The sequence below is a fragment of the Drosophila mauritiana genome, unplaced genomic scaffold (assembly GCF_004382145.1).
Source record: "Drosophila mauritiana strain mau12 unplaced genomic scaffold, ASM438214v1 Y_23, whole genome shotgun sequence".
In the NCBI taxonomy this organism is placed as follows: Eukaryota; Metazoa; Arthropoda; class Insecta; order Diptera; family Drosophilidae; genus Drosophila; species Drosophila mauritiana.
In genome coordinates, this window is record NW_022881569.1 from 301050 (window position 1) to 310619 (window position 9570).

At 41.7% G+C, this 9570-nt stretch overlaps 1 pseudogene; it reads left to right on the forward strand.

Moving 5' to 3' along the window:
* Window positions 1-1174: 1174 nt before the first annotated feature.
* On the forward strand, window positions 1175-5588 carry LOC117150021 (annotated as a pseudogene).
* The last annotated feature ends 3982 nt before the right edge of the window (window positions 5589-9570 follow it).

The following is a 9570-nucleotide window of genomic DNA, read 5'->3' on the forward strand; positions in this document are numbered from 1 at the left end:
GAAGAAAGAAGAACACCTTTAGCTACTACCGCAACATGCGGCCGATTTTCCTACCAATGAACAAAAAGTTCCTCTACGGTTTGTCTAATGAGCTGCAGGACTTGATAAGTGGCATTCCAAATCATCTGCGTGAAAAGCTTCAAGACAAACAGTGATGAGAAGTTCTTCATTAACGTGTGCCAGGTACTGACTGAGGTACTGATTGGCATGCTGAGATCTACTTGCCCAACTACGTTATATTATAATGGATGCACAGACTAATAAAGTTTACTTATGTAAAAATTCCACTTTACAGGTTTCTTCGTAGGAGATAAGTCTCGTTGTCGGTGGGGACCGGATAATGGTGAAATCCCACAAGTATGGCTATGTGTTCGACCTACTACTTTCTGCAGCAGGATCGTGCCCAAGCTCTGTTCGATAAGACCTCCAAGGGTATGCAGTGGACCAAATTTGGAGGATTCAAATCTTTAATTTCTGTTCTTTCTTCCCATTTTTCAGATGCTTAGGGTTCGCATTCCGTTGTTCACTAACTAAAAGGGCACATGAATGAATAATGGATTTTTTTTTTTTTTTTGGTAGTGAAAGTATAGGTATTATATATAATACTTAATAAAACAAATTCATTAGTAAATATTACGTAGTAAGTAGTAAATATTAAGATGCAGATTTCATCGATGACACAAATGATGCACTTATGAATGATGATCAGTATCAGTGATCCGTGAAGAACGTGAATTCAATCGCCACTCTAGGGGTAACCAACAAAACATCCAAGATCATAATGTCGTCGCTCGAGTGGAATTGCCTTCAACGGATACTCCCCTTGGATCCCGAAGGAAAGTAAAGACTCTTCCGGAAGTAGTAGCTTGCTCGTTTTATTCTATGATCGTTCTTTAAGATTATTCAGTATAAATGATCTTAATATTATCTTCCCGCAGTTTGCCCTCCAAACTCTCGATCGACAATGCACGCTAAATTTTTCGCGCCTTGCGATGGCGGCCATGAGTGTGCCCGCACACATTTATCCACAAAATCCTCGACAGTATACATTATCTCCTGTTTCTTCATATATGTAGATTAAAAAGCAGTTTGGAGGCATTTTAACAGCTAGCTTATATTTAACTGTCATAGATTTTTGTAATGCTGTTTTTTTTTTGTTAGTTTTCCTGTTTTGACTTTCGTGCTCTCATTTTTTATTCTAAATTTTCCAAAAGGATTTGTTATTCAATATGTTCAGGTTGTGTGTTTTCTTGGGTAGTGAAAGTTAAGTAAATATTACTATAGTGAAACGAAATTAGGCAGTAAGCTTCTTCTATATAAATATCTGGCTAAAGGTATTTTTTTGGAAGATGGCTTTCCGAATATTACCGAATCAAACCCGAAATTATACGTATGTCAAATGTGTATAACAAATCACATTTGACATAATGCTTAAAATATAAATAGCTAATAAATTATTGCCAGGTATTTCTAAATAATTCAATAGCGGCATGTTTCTTTTTCGGTCAGTATTTTTCAATAAATATACCAACTTCGAATCGGACTTATTACTAGTTTTAATTGTTTGCCGTCTTTAATTGCTTTGCAACCCTGTGAAAAACCCAGACAGTGAAAAATTTGGGGAAAGGAAAGCATTTTTAGGGTCTCGTTTGTTGTGTTGGAAAAAATCGAAAAGAAACCAGTTAATCGACGGATAGGTAACTCTGCAAGGACTATTCGGAATTGACTACCACCAAATGAAGAACGACGGCAACAACAGTTACCAACGTTCCGGAGACGGAGATCGGAGCGGTTTCATTCCGAGCAGCAACCAGCGTTTCGGCGATAATTACTAGGACAAGTTTAGTGGCGGACCGTCCTCCAATTTCGGCCAAGCGAACATGGGAGCATCCAATCCGAGCAACGTAGACCACTTGCTGGAGCTGGAGAACCGTATGGATCGCAATACGGATGTCAACTTTCGATGTCCCCAGCCGCAGCAACAATGCTCCCCCTTTTGGTGGAAATAATGGAACTGCTTATGGGGGCAATAGTGGACCTTCCTTTGCAAGAAGCCTTCCCTTTTGGTGGTCCTTCGTTGGGAGGAAACAATCAACGCAACTTCAACAATGACAATTTCCCAAACAGAGGTCCTAACTGTGATGACCAGCGTTCCGGTTTCAATGATTTCTACGGTCGCGGTGGAAATCAATGCAACTTTGCCCAGAACTCTGTAAACTTTGGGAACAACAATAGGAATATAGGAAACTTTAACAACTTTAACAAGCGGACCGGCTGGCAGAGGATCCGGAGGCCCAGGCTTTTATTCGAAATCTGGTGGCAACTTTGGCAACAAAAATTGTGGCAGTGGCTTTAGCAACAACATTAGTCGCACCTTCCAGGACTTTCGCAACAACTGGAACCAATCACAATCCTCATCGTTCCAGAACTCTGGCTATAAATCGAACAGTGGTAGTGGTGGAGGCGGTGGAGGAAGACTCGGCGGTAGTGGAGGAGGAGGTGCCGGCGGCGGAGGAGGAGTATGTTCCGGCGGCTCTGGATGGGAAGCTAGTCATCACGCCTTCAAATCGAAGCGCAATCAGCTGTAGAAGATGAATCTGAACAAGGGCGGATCTGATCGAAATCCAGCCCTACGCCAAGGCGGTCCAGAACTTGCACAACAATCCTCAGAAGGCTGAGGAGTGGGCTCGCCCACTCTGCCCAACAACGAGCCCGCCAACCTGCGTCCGGGCAATGCGGCTGGAGTACAAAAAAAGTTGCCCGTTGCAGCACCAAATCTATAACTTAACAACCAATTCGAGTACGGTTGCGGTCACCAACAAGAAGCCACCGGTGGCTGCACCAGCCTTGAGGACCAGACCGCAGGCAAACAGGACACGACCACAGAGATTAAGAACTGGACCACAGGGATTAAGAACTGAAATTCCACCAAATTCCTGGATTCCCCGTCCAAATCAGTAAGATTTCGTTTTATTTAGTAAGCTTACATTACAAAACTTTCTTCCAACTATTCATTTATTCTTCCAATTCATTTAGTAGAGTTTTGCGAATAGTAATAGTTTTACCACACACAAGTTCCTAATATGTTATGCATTCCAGTTCAGAAGCGAGTTGCCCCACCTCCGCTGGAAACGGAGGCTGCCTCCAAGTCGGTCAAGAAATGCCGATGCGTGGCACGCAAGCGCAGTTTCCTTATTGGCGGATTCAAGATTCCCTATCTCAACGATCAGCCGAAGAAGCTCCCACAGCCCGAGGCTGACTCATATGCATTGACCTTCTTCGAACAAACCTTCAATTAAACCTTCAAAGTCGGTCAAGAAATGGCGATGCGTGGCACGCAAGCGCGGTTTCCTTATTGGCGGATTCAAGATTCCCTATCTCAACGATCAGCCGAAGAAGCTCCCACAGCCCGAGGCGGACTCATATGAATTGACGGCCGTAGTGCTCAACGAAGATTCTGAAGACGAATCGGTGGCCGACGACGACAAGTCGCCTCAGAAGATTGCACAGCGCAACAGGAAACGAATACGGTACGATTGAACACCGCCTAACGAATCGAAGAAATATAATGATTGGGGCAACTGGTGGAAGGACTACAAGAATGTTGGCGAGGTTGGAGCATTGCTAGGAAGCAATGCTAGGACAATGTAGGAACCCAATCTGCCCAGGCTCACCACAGAGCAGAAAGAAGAAAAATACTGAGTATAGGGTAGGGCATAGGATGCTTCCTTGGGGAACTCCAGCTGCAACTGTCTTCGTTGACGGTTTGAATCTATCAGCAGGACGGGGAAAGTTCGATCTATTAGAAAACTTTTAATAACCAAATACAGTTGGAGCATAGGCGCGACTAGCTTTTTTGGAGGTTAATCTGCATCTTCCCTCGAGCCGCTAGTTGATCGATAGACCACATATGCTGCGCAGCTGAGGTGCCGCAAAGTTTAACTGCCTCCAAAATTGGCATGTTTACAAATAAAAATTTTTGGAATTCCCGACAGAGGTAATGAAAAGATTGCATCCTAATTTAGGCGTCACAAGTCTATGTTCCCTTGTGGTGGTAAACTACTCGGGTCAGATGGAATCACTGGTTGAGAAACCAATGCAGACAATTCGGAATCTTTAGCAATCCCAGGGTGGTCTCCCTCCACAATGGATTGATCGGATTGATCCGAATCTTGTTTAGCTACCGATCCTAGCCACATCGGCTTTCTTTCGTTTTGGAGATTCCTCTGATAGCTTAATGCGATTAAGCTGTTAATCTAGCACGTAAAGGAAATCATCAGTCCGACGAATGCTATCTCCAGCTTCGCCAAAACTGCTGACCAGTTCTTTCAAACCACCTTTGGTTTGACGCTTAAACGATTTTATCTCGTTCGCAACCCCTAGTCATCATAATATTATTTTAGATGTGGGCCCTCAGCTAGGTCATAACTTCTTCGGCCGCTTAAACTAAGTGTGCACTATTTTATCACACAGTCTACAAGTCAATTTTTGCTGTGCAGTCTTTATAACCTGCCGGCATTTGTTTTAAAAGCAAACAATATTAGTATCCATATTATTTTTCTTCTAATTCTATTTATTATGGTTTCAAAAGGAATCGTTCAGTAATTCCTCTGAACTTAACCTAATGTGTGATAAAGATAAAAGAGACCAAGTGGTATCTTAATTATAAAGTACAAAAGAAAATGTAATATGTTATGTTATCCTCCGGGTAAGGAGATCGCTGGGGTGTACCCTCTTCAGTCCATATTATTATACCCGTTACTCATGGAGTAAAAGGGTATACACAATTCTTTGAAAATTATTTAACAGGCAGAAGGAATCGTTTCCAACACTGTCCGTCTGTCTGTCAGTATGAACTTTGGGATCTCAGGAACTAAAAAAAAGAAGAATGTTGAAATTAAGTATACAGATTATAGAGTCATAGACTCAACGCAAGTTTGTTGACTCATTTTGACACGCCCGCTCTAAGCCCACAAACCGCCCACACTTTTGAAAAATGTTTAGATATTTTTATTATTTCTATTAGTGATGTAAATTTTGATTGATTTGCCAACAAATTTTTTTCCAAGCCCACTCTTACACCTAGACACAGCCCAAAACTGGTTCTCCCTTCTCCCTTATTTTAATTCGGACCACTGGACAAAAACACAAACTTGCCAGCGATCTCTTAAATGTACCGCAAGATAGCAGTGTGCCCGCTGAAAACATTCGATTTTGTTTGGGAAAGCGAGATACAATGGATACAAAAACAGCACCAAACAGCACTGCGGACATTGCACGAAAAAGAGAGTCAACAAAATAAAACGACAGAAAAGCAAAAGATTTCGTTAACAACGCAGTCTTTATAATTATATTTACAAAATATAATATAAAAAAAAATTCTAAAAACCTCTAATGGTTTGGAAACACAAAAATATATTGGGAACATGCATTAACGTAAAACTTATCTAAAACTGACGAATCCGCATTATTTTTCAGACTCATATAATCCTGCATCAGGAATGCAGTGCAGCCATCGCAGGAAACTGCCAGCAACAAAATGGGTCTCGATGCAACCATCCACCATCCATCCGGCTGCTGGAAAAAGTCATTGCCGTTTTCAGTTACCTTCAGCTGCAAAGTATACTTGAAATAAAAACCATTCGTCAATAACAACTCACAAGCAATTTAAAATCAATTTTAAAGGAGGGGAATCAGCTGAATAAAAGAATCTAAATGGACGAACGCAGCATTAAAAATGTACGCTATAAACAAAACTCACCTAATAATTCAGCCTCCACAACCAACTCTTTAACTCCTGTCACCGAAGTGGACACCATTATGCGCGGTTGCTGCCACAAAAAATATCTGAAAAGGGCGCCCCGATTTTACACTCTGGACCGCAGTTACCCAGTCCAGATGGCAGGAAACTCACAATGAAATTATAAAGTTATTACTATGACTCATCCCTCGACCCCTAGGCTTCATGTGTTTGATTATCGACGACCAAAATGAATAAATTAAACATCCGCGAATTCACAACTTGCCCCGCGGCAACACAAAACAGAAAGCGACGCAAAAAAACGACTCAGCAGCTCCTCTGGGAGCAGCGTTTCTGAAACAGTCTATAAAAGCTTAATCCAAATTGAGCTTTCATTTCAAGTACTGAAAGTGAAATGAAATGAATGAAGAAATATAAATCAAAATCACACAAAACAGAATAAGCCACATATAATACTTGTGTACCTATGCAATATATTATGTCCCGGCAGCTCAAAGTTGTTCTTCCCGTAGCAATAGCCACACGACGCCGCGCTCCTGGCAACGCTCGGTGACCGTCGCTCGAGCTCGAATCTCCAGCTATAAGTTCTGTAATAACTCAACAGTTTTGTCTTTTATTGAATACTTAAACACGTGGTTTCTAACACAACTTCTGTTCATCTCTCAGAAGACTACTGTTCTCAGGCTACTTGTCGCTCTCAGGTTCTATCTCAGAGAGTGAACGTTTGCCTATTTCAGTGTTTGGGAGAGAGTCGCTCTCCAGTCCCTCTCGCACCGTTTCCCACATCCATCCTTTATTTATCAGCTTGAGCTTTAATCCAGGTTGAGATGTATTGCTCTTCCCGGGTGACTCCATCAAAGGGCGTTGATCGGGCTTCTCCAGGTTCGTCGCAGGAGCCGGAATAACGGGGTCGGGTATGCCAGATGCTGGAACAATCGTCACGGTACGGGAGCTGGAACTCTTTTTAGATGGCTTACATCTCTTAGTGGTGTCCTACCATCCCCTGAAACTTTGACAATGGTTCCTTCTCGCTCTAGCACCTCGTATTTGGTTGTATCAAAGTTTGGTGTTAGTTTGCTAGGAAATATCACAATCTTCATTAACACCTGATCTCCCACCTGGATGTCTACCTCCTTTGCCTCTCTCTTCCTATCAGCAGCTACTTTCCCTTTTTGTTGCTGAGTGCAATCATTTTATTTTTCAACTTAATCAGAGAATTCTCCCACTACATCGTGCACATTAGGAATTTTATCTCGAATTATACGATTGAACATTAATTTTGAAGAGGCTGTCCCAGTGGTACTGTGAGGAGTGACGTTGTGTATTAAAATAAAATCCTGAATTTCCTGCTCAAAGTTACTATTGTTCAAGTTCGCCATTTTTAATCTTGTAACTAAAGACCTATTCATATTATTAACTTCCCCATTGGCCTGAGGCCAATATGGTGGGGTCCTTATTAAGGTAATACCACTCAAACTGCAATACTGTTCAAAAATCGCACTAACATATTGCTAACATCTGCCATTATCCGTGCGCAGCATTTTGAAAACCCTAAACGGCTGAATGTTTCATTGCTGACTTTCCCGGGTGATCTTCGTGCACTAGTTCCAACACTCTTTGGCGAAGTGTTCTCGGAATAATCAAACGTGTTTTAGAATACGTGTTTTTAGAATATTTTTTCCAAGGGTCGAGAGCTCAAATCGAAATGGATAATAGCTATTTGAAGTACAGGAATTCCAAATGTCGTTTCCAAGGCATGATATGGCGTCGATGATTTCCTCATCACGTTCATTTGCTTGGGATATTTCGGAGATGTTCAACGCTGCAGGAACCGAATGTTCGATGACTCGAAAGATATTTTACTCGTTCCTTCGCCAGGAAAAGTCTGTTGATCACAATTTGCAGAGCCGGGACAGAGCATCCGAAATATTTTCTTTACCAGCCTTGTAGATGACTTTGAACTTGAATGCTTGTATCCGTAGAAGCCACCTTTATGGGGCTGGAGGTTTCGAGGTTGGTTTAAATATTGTATCTAGTGGTTTGTGATCTGTCACCAGCTCAAATTTCAGTCCTGCTAGATATAAGTAAAACTTCTCAACCGCCCAGACTAAAGCTAGACTTTCTTTTTCTCTCTGCTTCACCCCAATCGAAATGGCAGTCCTTTTTTTAGCATGAATTTGCCCACGTAAGTGACAAGACCCAAAAAACTACGAGTCTCCTGTTTATTTTTGAATGAGAGAATTCTAGCGACTTTTTCCGGATCAACCTCAATTCCTCTATTTGACAAGATATGGCCAAGGAATTTCACTTCGTGTGTCTTCCAAACACATTTTTCCGCATTCAAGAGAATTTTATAATCCTGTACTATTTTATCGACTTCCTTGACCGCGTTATCGTGATCATTTTCATTGATTCCAAATACAATGATTTCATCAATGTAGTTTAAAACTTTAGAGCACGCAGCAATCAGCTCCTCAAGTCTTCGTTGAAAGCCGATGATTTTATCCTTTAAGCAAATCTCCTCAATTTAGTAGATTTAGTAGTTAAAAACTCGCATTTTTGAATTTGGTGACGTAACCTCAATATACACTTTGCAAACTTCGCCATCCGTATGAGAAAGACTTCTAAATAGATGCCTCTCAAAAGTTGAATTTTGTTTCGGCAAGAAAAACAAACAACTTATCTATAAGAACTTTATATACATACATCTATTTCGGTATCAGATGAATTTTCTGGTAAGAGTGCCACAGGCAATGAAAATGATACAGTCTGCAGTTGTAGTAACTTGCTTCTTTTCAGAGAGGACGAACAAAATACTCGTAGCCATTTCCCCATTCAACTGATCTCCTTTATGGAGAAATGTTTGCGATTATATAGACATATTGGAATGGAGAATTGGAGAATCCTTAGCCGATTGTGTGGCGGAAGTTTTTTCTTATTTCAGTTGGCTCGCCAAGTGATCGGATGTTCAGGGGACGTTGGCTCGCCACACATTCTAGACTATGGAACATGATGCCGTGCGTAAATGACAGCTAAACTTAATCGAAGGGCTCTCGATCTTTGATTACATTTCGTATTTAGGCATTAATGTGTGTGTGTGATTGTTTACAATAGTGTGTGTGGTTGGTGAGTTTTGGGTGTAGAATGGATATCTTACTTCCCAATCCTTAAGAAAAAAGGCTGTCCTCAGGTGTTTAGATTAGGGTACAATACAGGGGTATTGGCTGCGCTTTGCAGGAAGTCGAACTGAATATTCTCCAGATGGAAGCCTAGAAAATGTAGACTTGAAGTGGCCCTCGCAGTCGAGTTCTTCCTTTGTGCGCTTAGAAACGGATTCAGCAATGGGTTCTGTCTCCCAAAAGTGCACCAGTTCCTTCAGACGGATGCCCTCATCAGGCATTTGAGGCGCATTTGATTGAATGGTCAATAATGAAGCGTTGTTAGGGTTGGAGCCACCATTAGTGACAATCCATCCAAAACGAGTTTTTTGGAGAATGAGAAGTCCATAGACCAATTTTATTTGGACTAAACACAGCAGATCATAGAAAAGACTACCGCCAATCAGCAAGTCACTTTTTGAGGCCTGAAGAATTGGGTAATCAGCCAAGCGAAGATTTTCTTGTATTTTCCAGTTAGGTGGGCTGGTTGTCCGGGCTGGTTGAGGACGGCAGTGGCCAACAACAAAAAATCCGCTCCGAGATTTTTAGCCACTAAGGAAGAAGATTGAGCAAGGCATAATTCCTGCGCAACTACGTGCAATCTTTTGGAATGAGCATCAGAAGCTAGCTGAGGTTGAGCAGGCTGGAAGC